Source organism: Lepisma saccharinum, chromosome 4 (assembly GCF_977018435.1).
Source record: "Lepisma saccharinum chromosome 4, izLepSacc3.1, whole genome shotgun sequence".
Taxonomy (NCBI): Eukaryota; Metazoa; Arthropoda; class Insecta; order Zygentoma; family Lepismatidae; genus Lepisma; species Lepisma saccharinum.
This window is the reverse complement of record NC_139232.1, coordinates 113,076,731-113,096,494: the sequence shown is the minus strand read 5'-3', so window position 1 is coordinate 113,096,494 and position 19,764 is coordinate 113,076,731. Positions and strand designations below refer to the sequence as shown.

Genomic DNA, 19,764 nt, shown 5'->3' with positions numbered 1-19,764 from the left:
ATCAAGGGGCGTGTGTTCTCGTATCTTCTGAAGGAAAGGTCGGTTGTTGGAAGTAACAGGTTCTCGTAACGCAGTTCCAAGTAATAGTTAGGCCTACTTTTTCGAGAACGGTAACTGTACCTAGTTACTTTTAAAATGAGCGACTGTAACAGTTACTTTTTTCGGTAACGAGTAATGAAATTTAACTGTTACTTTTCTCCAACAATAATTAACAAAACGTCGTTGCATTGTAATCAAGGGGTCGCGGCTTCGATACCCGGTGGAGGCACATAGTGGTTCGGATCCCACTTTAAACTGTAGGTCCAGTTCCGATTAGCCTTACTGTGCATAAAGTGGCCTTAAAACATCAAATCAATCAATAATTAACAAAATTTGGACGCACTGAAAAGAACTTTGAAAAAAAAAATCTTCATACATATTTGCTGCAGCAAATGTTTTGGCTTACGTAAAGTTTCAAGGTACAAGGATTTACTTTGAGTTTTCTATGTCAGTTTTATTATAATTTAATGGAAATTAATGTTATTTGGAAATGTCACCAGTAAATCAAATCAATCAAATAATACATCTAAAAAACCATCATACGATTTACAATATGTCGTGGGGACATTTCCTTTTCCGATTAAACTACTCTGTAGATTTTAATAAACAAACTTGAACTTTAGACATGAACAAATTTCGTTACGACCTAGTTTGCCTCAGTGTATTTGGATTATGTGGAAGCTGTCTCCACGAAACTACCACGCAGCACGATCGAATATGCGTTGTGGCTAACCGCCTGTTTCGTGACCCACCAAACGCTACAGCCAGAGAGGAGGCTTTAATCGAACCCTTTTTGCCATTCCGTTCTCGTAGTGGCACGTATAGATGGCAGCACAAACGGACAGCCTGTTTCCTTGTACAATGCGCATGTGCGTACCAAGGCATCGTCTGCTTCTGTAATCTGCAAACAACAAGATCAGCTGGCCTATAAACGTCCGCTAAGCAGTGCTCCTTGTCTAAATGCGTTTGTAAATAGAGAAGAACGTCAATAAATAACGCTGGAAGGGAAGAGTTGATAAACACCAAAGGCTATTCACTGTGAGTATTATGTAGCTGAAAGAGTCTCGAGTTTCCTATTCTCTTTCAACAGGTTGTGTTAAATATAGTCTCTCTTGCAAATTGTTTCGATAAATGTTAGTACCAAAGTATTCGAAGCGTAAAGCTGACAGATACACTACAACATTAATACAGCTTAAAACACTGCCCTCAACAAGAAGTCAAGTATATTTGTATCCATTTGGTAATTTGATGCTAATAAATATTTCTTGGGCAAAAGTGGGGAGAAGGGCAAAACATTTATATTTTCTTTCAGATGAAAAAATGTACCGTACATAGACAGAAGGTGTGTGGAGTGAAATTTTATATTTCTAACACGAACCAACCAATATAAACATTGAAATCGTTGAATAAATATCTTCACAAGAAACCGTATGATTTGCTTTACATGCTGCGTTTATAGTTCTTTACGTTGTACGTTAGTCGCATCGGTAATATGTCGAACTATTTGTTCACAAAATGTACTTTTTTTGTAACATGCGCTATTCCGACTTTTGTGCTATGCGTAATCACATATTCTGTTTCAAGTAACAACACATATACAGACAAACTTCGTAATTTTATCAGCCATTGTAAGATTTTAACTCTTGTTAGCATGGAAAGTGTTTATATGTTAATTATCATAATATTAAGAACTAAAACAAACAGATAAATTTGATAATATTATTAGAAGCCGTTGATAAGTAAATATCTCGGCATGCCCTGGTTTATGTCTTGACGTGGATTGAATGTTCTTGTTATCTCTTACGACGTGTTCGTCGTTCTTATGTACAGTGCGATTATAGTGACATTTCGAGTTTGGCTGTTCTGCATACAATATAATGGAAAATAATTACGGCTCGTTTACAAGTAGAAATAGACATTTCATTACCGTTTGACTAAGGCGATTTGTTCTTAAGTTGCTTACCCGAAATAATGCCGTCGGAGTGTGGTGCTGATCACTTGAACAGGATAGTGAGAATTGAAAATGTTCGGAGCCTTATTTCACCTACCTCGTATGTGCATGATGGATGATAGTATATACTAAATACTGGAACTGTGACTTTTGTCTAAGTTTTACGTGGACATTTTTTTTAATTGACTTGCACGCCCCTCAGTTTCTTGAATCGTAATGATTTCCATGGTATCTGAAAGTCTCAGTTACTGCTTGAAACCCACCCCAGAAAACAGCATGAGAAATCATCAAAGCGTTTTAACAACCTAAGCAAGTGTTTTAAGTATATCTGCAACGTCTTTTGAAGCCATGTTCAACGAAGAAAGTAGGGTAAAGACCCCGAATATGAGGATAGGCACCTAAAATGAGACACCCGTGTATCTCGTAAACAAAGAGCTGCACCCTAGTGGAAAGAAACTGAAACACAAGGAGGAATCGCGCCATAGCACTGGAACTCACCTGAGCTCCTTGTGTGTAGAGTTGGTGACGTAGCGAATGAGAAAAAGAATGCGTGCTCGTGGAAATTTTGCTGCAGTTTGAAAATTAGCTGCTGAAAATGGATAAGGTAATTTCTTACTGATCCCCTTTTTACTGTGTTTCGTAGTGGTGAGTGTGTGTGTTGTACCATGTAATTAGTTGCTAGTTTTCGTCCACTTGTAAGAGAGATAGCGTTGTTCATTTGTTTACCCTGCGAAGGTCCTATTATGAGACCTGGAAGAGGTTCAATATATGAGACCGGTCTCATAATAGGACTACCATAATAATGAAGGGTCTCATATTAGGAGTCACAAAATATATCGAATATTTTACGTTAATTTTCATCATTGCTTTTCCTAATTTGGGAGTTATGTTGCAATTATGTTACCAAGAACCTTTGCTTCTGGTTATAGACGGTCACTACTCCCACGTAAGAAATATAGCAGTGATTGAAAAAGCGAAAGAACACAATGTTTCTATTATCTGTTTACCGCCCCACTCGACGCATAAAATGCAGCCTCTAGGCGTAGGTTTCATGTTTCCCTTCAAAACATTTTACGCGAAAGAAGTTGAAACATGGTTGCGTCAGAATCCAGGAAAACCACTAAAAATAACTAATATTGCCAGAATATTGTCAGGTGCATACAGCAGAGCTGCTACTATGGAAACATCTGTTAATGCATTTCGAAAGAATGGTTTATTCCGTTATAATAGATACATTTTTCGTGATGAAGATTTTGCAATACACTCTGTAAGCTCTAAAAAAAGCGGAATGTGACAGGTCAGTAAGTTGAACTACCCAAAAGTGACGTGGATCCCCAACCATGCTGCAGCAGGTTAGGCCAACTTGAACAGGAACAGGAGCCTGAAAGCAGTCCTATTCAGGCTACGCAGTCTTCAAACAGTACCACCCCTGATGACGATGCCATTTTAATGCCAGAAGACATTGAGCCACTGCCCACACTAGACAGCCCATCTCTTACCAACTCCGGGAAATCTCGCGTAGTGAATAAACCAGTAGTTGTAACAACAACACCATACAAAAAAAGACTTGTAGACAATTCGAATAAATGTAAGAAGGAAGTATAGAAGAACCTGTTTCGTAGGGGTGTTACAGGCACTCACAGTAGGAAGCCAACTGAGGTCCAGAAAAAGCAGCAATCAGATTACTCCCGTTCTACTTCACGTAAGAAGAGGATGGTTGTATCAAAGAAATGTGAAGAATCCACAGACGAGTCGGAAGAATCTTTCTCACTAGCAGAATCGTCTGACAGTTTAGAATAAGATGAAGATGATACAGAATGTGTATTTTGTGGTTCATCGTATTTCAAAGATCAATGTGGTGAAGAGTGGGTAAAGTGTACACGTTGTTACAAGTGGGCTCATGCACATTGTGGTGCAGATGACACATTTTTGTGTCCGATGTGCAAAAATCAAAAGTAAACGCATGATGAACTTCGTTTCTACCAGGTAGCTACTTCATGTGTAACACAATGTAGGTCTTTTCACAGTTTCATTTGAAGTGAACCAATTTTGATGACAACAGGGCAGCTACAAGGATAGCATAGAAGGAACATTTTGTTTTGCATTTTTAGCATGGTAAAAATAGTCAGTTTCTTTTTTAGAATAGCCTAATCTTTTTTAAACATGGTGTAAAAATAATTTCGTTTCACTTATAGTTTGGTAAGAAAATAATTTGGTTCATTTATTTCAAAAATAATTTAGTTCAAAAATTCAAATGATTTATATAACCCAAAGAAGGTCGGGGTCTCTTATTCGGTACCCCCTATAAAAATAGCTCAGTAGCACTTGTGTTCATTTTTTGTTTATAATTTATGATTGTTACTTTTTTATATATTCCAATACCTTGTATCATGAAATAGACTCCCTACAAAATATATTTTTAAAAAAACATAAATCGTTCATGTTTTAATTAACAAGTAAATCGAATTCTACCAAAAGGGTCTCATATTCGGGGTCTTTACCCTATTTCTTCAAACTTGTTTCCATTCAGTTTTTTACGCCGAAGCGGCTACTTGTTCTGCTTATCGAAAACGCCCTTGTTTTTCACACTTGTATAACGTTGTCAGCTTCTGATAGATATTTGAACAATCTCAGTTGATAACTTTCTGATTTGATTGCCTGATAACGTAAACATACGCTATACAAGTGTGAATTCAACTGTTTGGCGACGTTACAGTCCGCAGAGCTTCTTTAGGATAGAGTTTACTTCGAAATATCTTGTAAGTTTAAATGTCTATGCAATGTTGCTTGACTGGCTAGAGTTAATTTTTCTTTTTCTGTATTGACGCCAGATGTGTATTTGACGAATTGTTTTTTATACCACCGGAAAGATCATATTGATTAAGGTTTAAGGATGTTGTAGTTGCTCAGTCAGTTTCGTTGTTGGGGTGAACTTTCTTTCTCGGTGGGTTCAAAGACGGGAGACGAAAGTTTTAAGGTAGGCTCTGCTTCAGTATGGCTTTAAAGAATCTGTTTATATATTCCCTTCCTCTGTCTCTTTCTTTATTTCTATCTTCCCTTTATTTTCCCGTTCACTTTCTTTCATCCTTTATCTCCTTCATTTTGCCCATGTATACAGATCACAAGAACTGCGGCAAATTCGCGAACAAAAGTGACAGTCATTTGTTTTCTATTCTCGTTTCCCCTTCGCTTGTTCCCGCTTTATACTTCTTTCTTCCATTGCTTTGCTGTCAAAAACTTCAACAACGTTAAATATTGCGTCTCTGTTTTCACTGTGTACTGTTTCCCCCTTCATAGTACAACACTTAGCACTGACTAAAGATTACGACGATGTGTATGACAACGCAAGGGCAGGATTACAAGGAAGCAGCTGGTTGCATAGCTATCTTCGCTTCACCGTTGAAAAATTGGACATCAGCGTCAGAAGGGTTTTCTCATATTGGTGAAACTGTAGAAAACGTTCTTTCTCTCTCTCTTTCATCCTGTTTCTCTTCGTTTCTATTTCTTTCTCATTATCTTCTACCTCGTTCCTCTCTGTGTGTGATTCTCCATAGCTGTAATTACAATAATTTATTCTGAACATTTCTCATAGACATACGTGAGTACTAGGAGGCTAATGCCTTCTTTCGCACCCAGTTTCAACTCTTTGTACAGTACATAAATAGACTAACGACATATTTCCTGCAACTAGTCTTCCTTATTCTTATACGCTAAGATAAAAATAAACTAAGGAATTCCATGAAGCTAAAGGAAATCGGTAAGGATGGAAAAGATTGGATTGATCTTGCCCAGGATAGGGACAGATGGAAGGCTTGTGTTGCTGCAGCCATAAACCTTCGGGTTTAAGAAAGCTACAGAGTTAGTTAGTTTAACGAATTTCATAAAGAGCGAAACAATAGTGCATGAAAAAGGTTACTGCGCTGGATGTGTTAACCAACTTTGAAAGAATTCCCTCATGAAACTGTCCAATCCATCAATATTCGCGTCAATTATCAATATCTGAGAAACAGTTAGAACTACAAATATGTGCAGAGAAGTTTATCATGTCATAAATTATCCCTATTTGCTCATCTGTCTGTTCATGAAGGTCAACGATGGACATCATAGTGACTTTAAGAAATCTCGGAAAGTAGTAAGTAGATAAAATTTGACGGACACATAACCTAAGTCAACAGAGCATAAGTTATCTCCACTGGCTTGTCTTATCAATATTTCAGGACCTCTTTGATAGCGTGGTGGTTCATGCTGTTGCCTTGTACTCTAAGGAGAGTGGAGGAGTGGGGGCTTCCAGAAGAAAGTAGTCGATTAGCACAGAGTAATTAGTGATCATCCTGCTCCTGTTTATGTCTAAACTATAGGGAACACTGCAGAAATGTCTAGAAATAACTATATATCACCATGGGTAAATAGTGCTCTCCATTTTAGAAGTCTGAAAGAGGCGATAGACCCCACGATGTCTAAAGGGGTGATCTTCCTCCTTTGACTCCAATCTCTTGATTGACGTCTAAAATTAGGCGATCACCGTTACTTCTAAAACTAGCTACAAATCGTCAATGAGCCTAGCGGCTGGTAGTTGGAATAGCTACATTTATCCACCACGAGAGAAGGTCGTTAATCCGCCACGACTTTGTAATCAAGGTCAAGGGATCCTGGGTTCGATTCCCAGTGGAGAATCGCGTGTACCAGGCACGTATCTAGAAATATGTTTCGGGGGGGGGGGTCCGAACCAAATGTCTCAGGAATAATAATAATAATAATAATGTTTAAATTAAAATAATTATATTAAATGAAATTAATACTAATTACAATACATAAGTTAATATTATATTATTATTACACGAATAGGTAAAAATACTGTATAAGAATATAGATATAACAGCGCATATTCATTACGTAGCTTACCTATAGTTAAGATCGGAATAATTTACATAAAAACAAGTGCCCTGGCAATGAATTAATGTCAAATAGATGAATAAATGAATATTTATCGAATATCAAAAATGATGTTACATGTAGTTGGAGAAAAGTAAGTTTCTGATTAATATCTTATGCATATTATTTTGAGTAGTAGTGTACATAAATCTTCTTTGTAATGTCATTCAAAGCCATATGATCCCAATATAATCCTTGCCTTCTAAAAAGTTCAGAGGAAATTAATAACCATCGATTATGCTACAAATGCTAATATTTTCATTACTTAATTTTAGTACTTGGTAAGTCTCTCGGGGATCCGGATCCCTGAACCCCCCTAAATACGTCCTTCCTGTCCTTCAAAGCCGTATGATCCCAATATAATCCTTGTCTTTCAATAAGTTCAGAGGAAATTATACAAGAAATGCTAAACGAGTATATTTTCATTATTTAATTTTCATATTTAATAAGACTTTCAGGTAAAGAGGGGGTCCGGACCCCCTAAATACGTCCTATCCGTTCTTCAAAGCCGTATAATTCCAATATAATTATTGTCTTCCAATATGTTCAGAGGAAAATATACAACAAATGCTAAACGAGTATTTTTATTATTTAATTTTCGTACTTAATAAGTCTTCCGGGTGTGTGTGTGTGGATGTGTGAGGGGAGTGGGGGGATGGTCCGGACCCCTAAATACGTCCTTTTCGCTCTTCAAACCCGTATGATCCCAATATAATTATTGTCTTCCAATAAGTTCAGAGGTAATTATACAACAAATGCTAAACGAGTATATTTTCATTATTTAATTTTCGTACCTAATAAGTTTTTCGGATAGGGAGGGGGGGGGGTCCGGACCCCCTAAATACGTCCTTCGTGTCCTTCAAAGCCGTATGATCCCAATATAGTCCTTGTCTTACAATAGGTTCAGAGGAAATTATATGCTAACGGCTAAACGAATAAATTCTTCATTATTTAATTTTAATACTTGATAATTCTTTTGGGGGGTGTCCGGACCCCCCTAAATACGTCCTTGGCGTGTACAGTGGCTCGAATCCCACTTTGAACTGTAGTTTCATCTCGAATATCCTTGTAAAGTCTCTGTCTTCGAATTTTTAGAAATTACAAATAAGAAATTCTATGACCTGAAAGATCAATGGAATATTAACTAGAGGTTTTATTATCTCGATTTATCAATCTGGTTATTTACATTTCTAATTTGCAAAACGTTTTAAAATATTCCGTCTTAAGTTTCCCTTAACATCTAAAAACCTATTGTTCTTAGTGCTAGAATCAGAAAATCTCATGGCTGTTCAGCTGAATATACAAGTATTTCAAAGCGTCTAATCTGATCTGTCATTCATTTCTGTATCGAATCGTTGATAAACCTCTCTAACAGAAAAGTACATATGCATGCATGTAACACAACTGCAGCTTTTCTGAGACTTTGGAACTGTACTAAAGAAGGGTTGTATTGATTTATTTCATGCTGAAGGACGGTGTCGATCGAATTCTCAATAATCTGACCCAACATTTTTCTTTGGACAAGGAAAATAAAAATATACGTTCCGAAATTCGTTGAAAGGAAAACGTTGGAAACTGTAGGACAACTGCCATGTGAATTGGAGAGAGAATATTCTTTAGTTTGTTTATCCTTGTACAGTAAAATAAATCTATGCTTTCAAGTCGAAATTAAATTTGCATTCTATTTTTATAACTTTCTTCTCCAGTACGTACATTAATTGCTTATTTGCAGTATTACGTGGTGAGGTCTTTTGTGTATGGTTTTCAAATTAGATGTAGAGGTCTCAATGGGAAATTGGAGTGGGAGTATTTATTCATTTTATGGAATGTTGTTCATTTATAAGTGTGCTTTATACACATAGAGTAATTGGGACTGGATCCAGTCCGCCCCCTTACAACCCCCCAGCAAACTAGAATAACTCGATTATTAAACGCTCTTTTATCCAAGAATATTTTGTTTATATATGGCTTTGTGAGATATTAAATGTGACTGCCCTTCCCTCTTGGTACTTCATCTCCCCAGGGCCGGTTCAACGCAAAAAATTTCACCCGAGCGAAGTGGGTTTTTGGCGCCCCCTTCTTTCCACTTCAAATAAAGAAACTTGACCATGTTACATACTTATGGTTTAAAATAAGAAAATAACCTTATTTTTAAAATACAGCGTGTCCATAAATATACTGTCATACTTTAAAGTGGTATTACGTCGCTTTGGATAATCGTATTTAAATGAAATTGGTGACATTTGAAAGAAAAACTCAAATATTATATTTTACAACTCATAGACATTGAATGTGACCCCCACGAGTGGCCCTGCAGACATCAAGGCGATATTCCCATACATGAACACACGCTCCAACATATCCACAGGGATGGACTGGATTGCAGAAGAGTAGAGTAAATATGTACTTCTGACCGCAACTTTGATTTCTTGACCAAACGACTACAAAAAGTTGAAAAACTCACTTTCTCTCCTTGTTCCGCGCCTCATTTAGTGCGCTGACGGTGTTTCACGGACGCAAAAAGGCAGTGATGAGTGAAAGATGAGCTCTCATTCTCTCATCCTTCTCATCTTTCTCATCTTTCTCATTGTTCTCTCATTCTCTTTTTATTCTCCTCTCATCCTCTTATTTTTTTTTTATTCTCTTATTTTTTTATTCTCTTATTTTCTTATTTTTTGAAAGATGAGTGCATCTTATCGTAATTTTCCAAGTCTGGGACCAAATGTTTATATATCGTGACCTACGTAAACCTCTCCTCTTATTCTCTCATTCTCTCATTCTCTTATTTTTTGAAAGATGAGTGCACTTTATCGTAATTTTCCAAGTTTGGGACCAAATGTTTATATATTGTGACCTACGTAAACCTCTTCTCTTATCCTCTTATTCGCTCAATCTCTCAATCTCTCAATCTCTCAATCTCTCATTCTCTCATTCTCTCTACCTTTAGAATATTGTCGTCAACATTAGAGATGAAGTTGGAGTGCTGGAATCAACGGGGCCAAATGTTTATATATATCGTGATCTTCGTAAACCTCTTCTCTCGGGGAGGGAACGATGTACCACACACACACACACACACACACACACACACACACACACACACACACACACACACACACACACACACACACACACACACACACACACACACACACACACACACGCGCGCGCGCGCGCGCGCGCGCGCGCGTATGCCTCTTATTATTTTCCGTATTGTGACGCAAACAAACAAACAAAATAATAATTGTTGTTTTTTAGAATACCTGGCCCCTAACCCGCCAGGGTGCGTGGTGCCCAACCCAAAAAGGTTCTAACGGCTACGGCTCTAGATAACCGCACCTCTGTAGGGTTTCACGTGTTTTTTTTTTTTCCCCCAAACTTCCATGAAACCCTACAGAGGACCTCCGTAATGCATGCAACGTGTACTAACGACTCTAGTGTTATTTGATGTTGTGATATTTTTGGATATAGAGTTTTATTGTGAGATATAGATAAAAATAATTATGTTTATTATAATATTTTCTTGATGAAGATGGAGAATGTATGTGTGTGTTACAAATAAAGTTGCATGCTTTTTTTCTAGTGTGTGTATGTGTATATGTGTTTTGATGTTTCGACAGCATCTGAAACGATAAAAAAGAAATTTTATTGTTAATTTTCACGTGTAAAAACAACAACAAATTTTTTTGTGCAAATTTTCTGATTGTCTCTCGTGCTATAGTGCAAAAAAGATATTGTAACTTATAACTAATGAAATTGACATTTGTAACTGATCTGAACTAGTGAAATTCGTATTGTGCCATTGTAACTGATTGTGCTAGCACTAAAAATTTCTTATTGTGCAAGAAAATAGATGATAAAAACTTGTTAAAACTGCTCTGTGACCCTCTCATTCTTCACGTCGTAGGCGAAGGACTTCTCTGCAATCAGGATGACACTGCATAGGGTATCCTCGGGCAAGGCATCGTGGAACTCGCAGACGACCTTGATGTTGGTTCGATCGTTGACCACAACCTTTTTTCTCTTAGATGTGTTGATGACGGTCATGGGTCTCCGTGTTTTGAACTCGCTGGGCGTGTAGTACATGTCCACACTTCCCTCGGTCACGCGTTTGTAATCCGAAAACGCTTCGTAAAGTTTGAGGTAATCGTTTTTGGTCACGTCGAGGTTGTAATTCTCGCGCGGGAACACTTCGTTGCGTCCGTTCTTGAGATATACGTTCTTGATCTTGCAGTCGTCGAATTTGCTGGAATCTTTTTCTTGATTCTTGTCCCTCCCGGTCTGAAAAAGCACTACAACGAAATCTGGCATGTCGAACTGTATGTTGTTGAACTGCGTCGTCACGTCGAATTCCATGTGACTTCCCCTCGCCATCTTCTGCACGCACTGGTAACCGTGAAAGTGAATCGGTACCTGCGGACTTTTCAAGATCTCCGCTTTGTACTTGAGGGCATAGTTTGTCTCGTATTCCACCACCGGCATTCTCAATTCCATGCTCCGGATGATGCACTTGGCTGCTTCGGGTAAAGTGTTGGCTATTGGTGTGGTGCCGTCCGGACCCAAAGTAGCGTATCGCATCAGTGCGTCGTTGTCGTTGGCCGCTCTTCGAAACGTGACTCTCAGTCCTCCCTTCCACATGATCTCCTTGTAATCGGAGAAGAAACCAGGCAGCAGACGCATGGGAAAGAGCACCGTGTGACTTGTTGTCGATATTTTGGTCCCCGCTTCGAATCCTCCCGCCTGATAGTATGCTGCGTCCGTTTTGGATAATTTCAACGTTCCCACTGCCGTCGACGTGATGCCTGGATAATCTATTCTGTCAATGACGGTGTTGTGTTTCCTCACCTCCACCTGCGAGAACAGGTGAGGCACGAAGTTGTCTACGAGTATCAAGTTTGCTGCTGCGGGAAACGTGTCTCCGCTTTCTTTCTTCACCACGTCGAATTGAAGGTAGAGGTCTGCTCTGTGAGGATGAACGAACCCGTCGCCTACGTCAACGTCGTATTCGATCTCCCTGTTTGCCTCGTTGAGATTGGCAAACGTGCGACGGTTGGGAGGGAAAGATTGCAATTCGTAACTTTCGATTTGCTCCATTTTATATGTATGGTTATTTATTATACGTTGATCTCCACGATGGCAGTAGTTGTTGCACCTGCGAAATCCACCACGTCTCCTTTCTCGTTCGTCACCACCAACTCTATGTCGTCTATGCGGTTGCGACATACTGGAAAATAGATCGGCGAAGAGGGCGTGTAGATGATCGGTTCCATGAACTCGGAACTTGGTTTGAAAGTGGCTATGATTCCCGTCTGCTTGTGACTTCCTAACAATCCGTCCGAAGATTTCGTGATCATACCTTCCGCCACGTTGCAGTGTACGTTCAGAGTCTCTATGGCCAAAAATTTAGGAATGTTTGTTGCCACGTGCTTGATGCCAGCTTCGAGTTTTGTGTTGTTCTCGAAACCTAAAAGTTCTCCTATGGTGCCCAGGTCCACGGTCTCCGTCGCGGATAGGATTTCCACTCTGTGCGTGACCGAATTTTGAGAAAGGTACGTGCCTTTGGGTAATTGAGCTTGCAAAGTGGAAAGATTGTATTGTCCTGGCGTGACGACGATGTGTTCGCTTCCGACGCTAATTTTGTTGTTGTGCTGCGTAACATTAGGTATGAGGTACATGCTGTAGAATGCACGCAGAGCCACGGATTTAGGATAGACAATGTCGTCGTGCAGCGTGAGTTTCAAGATTGAAGATTCACTCGTGAGATGGAACACGCCCATCCTAGTGATGCTGTTTGAGGTTCCACAATGCTTTCTGGAAATCCTCGATCGTAGGGTTATTTATTTTAGAGAGAAACGCGAGCACGGAGAGGCAGAGATGACCGCAGTTCACGTCTCCGAAATCTTGAATGCGTTCGTCGTTGTAGTATATAGAGGTTTTGTTTGTTTTCAGATAATGAACTAAATTTGTAGGTGGAACACCTCCGAAAGAATCGAAAACGAATGCTTTATCATTGTCGTTTTTGTGGTAACATATCCAATGCGTGCCTGGATTTTCTTGACCGTCCAAGTTGACTACTCCGCATTCTCTTCTTTTAATGCTTGAAGGTAACGAGTCGGACATGAAAACTCCTCTGAAGTATTTGATTCGTAACGGTTCGATCAGAGATTCAATGTCTCGGTTGGTGAGTGCTTCTGTTTCTTTTTTTTAAACTTCTTCATCACGCCCTTCCCCTTCTTCTCCATGGCCAGGTTGTGACGTTTCTGTTCTTCCAACTCGGCCTTGTTCTTCTTTGAGTCGATGACGGTTTTCGCGATGGCGGCACTTCCGCCAGCCAAACTTCCAACGGCCCCCAATGCTGCTAGGATGGCCGGGATGCTGAATATGAAACCTCCGATCTTTTGCTGTTTCCGCGAACGCTGCAATCTTTTCAATTGAGGTGTGCTGAGCAGCAATTTCATTCCATGTCCTTTCGACAAGCAAGAACGTTTCTTCTCGCGTTGTTTCTTGGTGAGTAACCCATCGAGGGCACCTAGATTTTTAAGATTGGAGTATGGTATCTGGTACACGACACCCTTGGGCTTCATGTTGATGCTCTATGCGTTATTTTCGCAGTATGTTATTTATATATATTCTGAGATTTTTTCTTGTGTAGTTTTTTACGGTATGTTATTTATATATTTTCAAGGCCTCGCAGTCGCTACACAAATTCTATTACGTGCTTTGTTTTCTTGCCAAGAAGTTCCTTTGTCCCCTTGTACACGATTTTTGTTTTGTTCTCGATTAAAATAGATAGCTTCTCGTCCGATAACATGTTAGCGTATCGATCTGGTAAAAATAAACTGTATTGTGCGTTGAGCAACAGGCGTACCTTGGGACCATACTGGGTAGAAACAATTGAACCGGAAGTTATCGTGTAAGATTTGTCGACTTCCAATTCCCGAATTTTTACATACTCAAATGACAAATTTAGCATTTGTTTTAATGCTTGGAGCTCACTTATTTTTTCAGTTGTCATATCGAAGAAGAGAAATTTTCAGTGTGCGTGTTAGAGAAATTTAATTGTTTTTTTTTCACCATGTGTGTTATTTATATATACCGAAGATTATATTTTTCACGATGTGCGTTATTTATATATCAAGTTTTTTTTGATGCATATATATATATATTATTATTTTTTAACAGAGGAAGAAAGTCCGTGCTTCGGAAAACGCGATGATGTGCGTAATGATATCTTCTTTCTCCTGCATAGACTTGTACCAATCATCAGTATACCGTCTTCTTCCCTGCATCGCCTCGTGCAGTTCCTCCGACCTCTCGCTCAATTTTTCCCCTGCAGCCGAAAGCAGAATGTTGAGATCACTGCACCTCAGGCCGCTGATCTCCCGAAGATGGTCCTTGAGAACCATTTCACAAGGAATGCGAAATTCCGGCGTTGTTCTTGCCATGATTACAAGTTTATTAACATCTCCGTTAACTACCTTTTTGAATATTTTAGATAGTAGTTCGTGCGACAAATCAGTTATGCAAGCCATGTTTATTTTTTACTGTATGTTATTTATATACCCCACCCCAATTTTTGTTTCGTGTTCATGGCGATGGTGGTGCCTAGTGCGGCGACCCGTTCACCCAACGATGCGTCTCTGCTCACGAACCTTTCGAAAGCTGCGTGCTCTAACTTTCTGTCTGCTTCGTGACGTGCATCCAGATCCGTCTGCGTGGTGTTGTAGGCGATGTCGTGATCTTTGCATGCCGCGTCCAACGGATTCACACCCTTGTCTCCTCTCTCCAATCTTTTCTCGAGTTTGGTACCCGGTCCGCAGTACTGGTAGCCAGGTAAATGCATCTCGAAAGGTAACTTGTTGATGATGTCGTTCACAAGCCCCTTTCCTTCGGCCATGTTCCAAAATTTCGGAGGCAGCGTGTTGATGATTTTGATGAGGTAACCTATGCCCTTGTCGTCGTTCACGATGAAGTTGGAAAGTTTCGTGCTGATCATGTCCACGATGCCAACCTTCTCGTTGTAGAAATTACGGTTGCCTGCATTCTCTTCGCCGGCTATCACCAACAATCGGTCCACGAGCTTCCTCACGTCGTCCACCCAAACGAATTCTTTGGGTAACGTGTTGTAGCGTTTGACCCCGCTGCCTGTTTTGACCTGGTTCCAAATCGGTTTGATGAGATTCCTGTACTTCTCGCCGCTGCTTGATTTCACCCTATTCTGCGAGGCGTCGTTGTTCTGGTACAAGGCATCCGTCATGATCAGAATTTCCTTGTAACTTTGGTAATCTTCGTCGGTGTAATCTTTCGGCTGCTTTTTGGCAACGAGTTCCCACAGTCCCACCGTACCCGGATACCTGTTCCAACTATCCTTGTCGCCTAAATTGACTTTAATGTCGTTGCCTTCGAAGGTCACCTTCGATTTCCCAATCTTCCACACCACACCGCCGCCTTCGCTGGTTTCCATGCTGGGATACAATCCGAACACTTCATCCTTGTCGAATTTCCCCGTGCTCAGGTAGTCTCGTGCCAAAGGTCCCAACTCGATTTTATCCGAAGACGAGGACGTGCTACCTATAGCTCGACGTCGTGCCGGTACATCCTTCAGTTCGAACGGCGACGAAGGAATGCTTGAAATAGGCGTGGGTACAGCGTAACTTTTAGCTGCGAGCGGTACGAGTTCATTAATCAAATTTTTATTTTGTTCCGTGACACTTTTAATTTCTTTACCTAGACCGCTGATGGCATCGATCACAGGTTGATCCTGACGTTTTTTCTCTTCGTAGAATCCACGATTCTCGGATTTCCAACCTTTGAAGCGTTTCGCAAGGTAATTGCGAAGCTTGAGATTTTCGTCTTCGATTTTTCGTTTCGTCATGACGTTATTTATATACATCGTTTCTCACAACGTTGCAACGTTTAGAAAGTCGTTGATTTTGTTTCTGTATTTTCCATCGTTGGGTTTTCTCGTCATGTCGATCGTCGCGAATCCGAAATCGTCACCGTTCCAGCAAGTAGAGCAGCAGCGTTCCGAAAATTGATTGTAGTTCATGTCTCCGCCTACGTAGTCATCGTACGCATGCTTGAGGTTGGTGTGATCTTGACGAAACAAACATATGAAATTAGCGTTGTCGCGTACTAACTGTTTTGGAATTTTGGAAAACGTTTGAGCTAGGTAGAAGCAGTCCATTCCTTTGTGACGGCCTTGCGTGAAAAAGTTGCGAATTTCATTTTGATTTTCCAGGATGGCGTCGTCGAACACAACGACTGAATTTTCACGACAATCGTCGAGTGGTTTTATTTCCGAGGCGAACGTTGCAATGTCCAGACCATCGTACAGTTTCATCAGTTGCTGGTATTTGGATTGCTCTAAACTTTTCGAGAACACGTACAGGTGCCTGTTCTTCCAATCTAACCAATTCGGTGCAAGGAGAAAATTGTCCACGAGCAGTGTCGTTTTTCCACACCCCGAAGGTCCTACGATCAGACAGCGGATGCTGTCGGGGAGCAATTCACCGTTTTTTTTCTTCCTTCCACTTTCCGAATTAGGTAAACGTTTCACAACATTCCACGTACTCATAGAATCACTTTGTTTGAATCGATCCAACTTGTTTCCGGAAGTCCCAGCCATTTCACCAAAAGTTTGTTGCCTCTCTTGCGCAAAACTTTTTCGATAAGGTAGGTGTCAGGGTATTTAGTTTTAGAGAGTTCCTCCTCGTAGAAGCGCCCCAATAAAATTTCACCGCCACTGTCTTTTATTATATACGTGTGACGGTTCCCGGGTAGAACCCGAACCACGGTAAAAAGTTCAGTACTCCAGTTTCGTGTGAAACCCCTGTCAAACGTTCGCTTCAATTTACTGACCCTCACCTGTTCTCCAATTTTGTATTTAGCTTTTTTTGTCGTGGGCGTGTATTTTGGACAGTAAACGCTAGAAATTAAACGTTGCTCGTCAGACTTGGTAACGTCAGCTGGCTTCATGCCTATCGTTGCGTGCCGTGTGTGATTATAGTCGTTAACAAGTTCCGGGAGAATAGTGACCCACTTGTAGCTTCCCTGAAGCGTGAAGCGTGACCACATGCGCGATTTCAGAGTGCGATTGAATCTTTCCACGATGCTGGCCTTGACGTCACTGAAGGTCGAGTAATGTTGAACGTTGTGTTTCCGAATAAACTTTTGGAATGCGGCATTGTAAAATTCCTTTCCTTTGTCCGTGTGCAGAAACCGAGGTCGTCTGCCGCCGCTTTCGCGAAAAATTGTCTTGAATGCTTCCGTGACGCACGTTCCTGTTTTTGCCTTCAAAGGTAGAGCCCATGCGAATTTCGAAAATGTGTCTATGACGGTGAGGAGGTACTTGTTGCCCTTGTTCAATTTATGCACGTTTTTTAACTTGCCGCTACTCATTTCGACAAGGTCGCTTTCCCAGAGGTCGTCGATTCCCTTGGTTACCACAGCCAAACGTTCGTAGTTGCGGCGTGCAGGTTTATGCAATTCTTCGACGATGGCTTGCCTAGACATTTTTTATTATTTTTAGAGATTACGTTTCAAGAGAAGCACAAGCGTGATGGGATTCAAAGAGGGTGGCACTTCGCTCGTGTTTTGAATGATCAGCTTATCGCCGACACTCACGTCGAAAACGGTGAGATCTTCGTCTTCGTGTATTTCATATATGTTGCGCGTTTCGTTCCAACGTGCCAGAGGAATATTTCCTGCTTTCTGGACACCACGATTCGATATCAAAGTCATGGTGGGAACGCTAGCTTTTCTGCCGTGAGACCAGTACGAAAATTCGTTTATCTGAATCGTACCATCGAGGAGAAACTTGTAGTACGGATGATAAGGATGTAGCATGTACAGTTTGTTACCTTCGACGAAGGTGGAGATTCTCTGTTGATTGGGAACGCTGTTGATTTCGATGGCTTGCAGAGAATGCAGTTTAGCGAATTTAGTGTCGACGCTAACGAGGTTGCTGTGAAGCTGACCCAGTGTGTTTTGTACGGGCACCAAATGCTCGACTATGGTATCTGTTACGGTAGAAAATGACGGTTTGATTTTCACTTCCACGTTCAACTGCTTGTAGCTTTCGTTGAGTTCTTGCAACTTGGCACCGAAAGAGGCCAGCGTTGATTCCTGCGTTGATTCCAGCACTCCAACTTGATCTCTGATGTTGACGACAATGTTCTGAAGGTTCTCGATTTGATTCAATTTCGAGCTCTTCTCTGTAAGATCGTTCACGATGATTCGCATCTCTGTAAACTGCGTGTGAAGGTCGGCGACGCTCTGCGAAGTGGGCAGCGTCGACACCAGCGAAGCAAGTTCGTCTCGAATCTGTTCCACGTTCGCCGTTTCTGTTTCCAGTCGTTTCAGCATACGTGATATGTTCCTTTTCAAAGCATGTAATTCTTTGGAGGTAGGGAGATTGGCCACCCTACTCTCGAGATCGCTCAACGAACTTTTGATGTCACTCGAATCGGATAGTGCCGTCACCGCCGTTTTCAATTTTTCCAAATCTTCGCTTGAAGGCACGCTTGTTCGTAACGATTCCAAGTCACCCTGTATGTTGTCCAGTACGTGATGAAAATGAGTAAGATTGGATTCGACGTTCAAATTTTCCAAATATTGGATCTTCTGCTGAACCGTGCTTAACGTGTCCTGAATACTCGTCAACACACTTGCTTCAGCATGAATATTTTTAATTTCTTCGTTGATCAACTCCAGAGACGCCTGAAGCGTAGCGATGGTGGTTTGAATGTGTTCGAAATCTTGATAAGCCTCCAGTTGAATTTTTATGTTCGCGACGCTTTTACCGATGACCTGCAGTTCGTCCGACGATGGTAGGTTCGTCATTGTATCTTCCAAAGTCTGCAACTTGGATTTGATTTCTTCCAACGTGCCGGTGAATTCTTCTTGTAATTTAGAAACAACGACCTGCAAGCGTTCTATATCAATATCATTCACGACGGTTTGAAGTTCAGAGAAATTCTTTTCTATTGCGGAAGTTCGCTCTTCGATTTCGAGTTTCAATTTTTCCAAATCTTCATTTTTCGATTGAAATTGCTGTAATTTGGCCAAATCATTTTGAAGCGAATCCATGCTCAACTGTATATTTTGAACGCTGTCGTAAGAAGGTACGTCGACATAATTTTTTATGAGCGTTTTCAGTTCGGAATCGATTTTCAGAATAGGGTCGAGACATTGCGTTTGGAGCGTAGCGATTTCCGACTCTAAACTTTTGTTTAAGGTTTCCTGCAAAGCGATCAAATCGGTCCTCAACTTCTTAACTCGAATGTCCAACATGAGAATCTCTTCTGCGTGGTCTACACGCTTGGTGTTGCCGAAAATGTCGTTAGGCATTTTTGGTTAACGGTTATTTATAATAGGATAGACGATTCGTAATTCTATGAAGAGAGGAATAAGTTTGTCATAGTCTCCGAGGAGTTCCACGTACAGGTAATCTCCTGCAGACACATCGTACGTAATGTTAGAAAGCATCTTGTCGTGCTTGATTCGAAAAATGTTCTTGCCGGTAGAAATTTTGATTTCGCCTGCGTTCTCCGGATTCACGGTGATTTGAAGTTTCCCGTCGATCGGAATTTCGTAGAAATGTAAATTGTTATTAAAAACATAAAACATCTTGCCCACATCGTTATTTATTTCCGTCCAAATGCTGTTGAGATGAACAATCAGTAAACCATTGAGTTTAGGTAACACGGAAGGTAAGAGGTTATTGAAATTTGGTGCTGCAGTGTCCATGTTGCTTTGTTTGCGAAAACCAAAGAGATTCATTGTTCTTGTTAGTTATTTAACACATCGTGCTTTTTGCTATTCTTCAAAACATACGGAGG

General features: G+C 40.5%; 1 long non-coding RNA gene across 1 annotated transcript in view; it reads left to right on the top strand.

Annotated features, from left to right (window-relative positions):
* Positions 1-943: 943 nt before the first annotated feature.
* Positions 944-19,764, top strand: part of LOC145986782 (uncharacterized) — a 45,112-nt gene continuing 26,291 nt past the window's right edge. The window contains exon 1 of the long non-coding RNA XR_014441611.1: positions 944-1,077. This is a non-coding gene — a long non-coding RNA (uncharacterized LOC145986782). The remainder of the gene's footprint in view (positions 1,078-19,764) is intronic.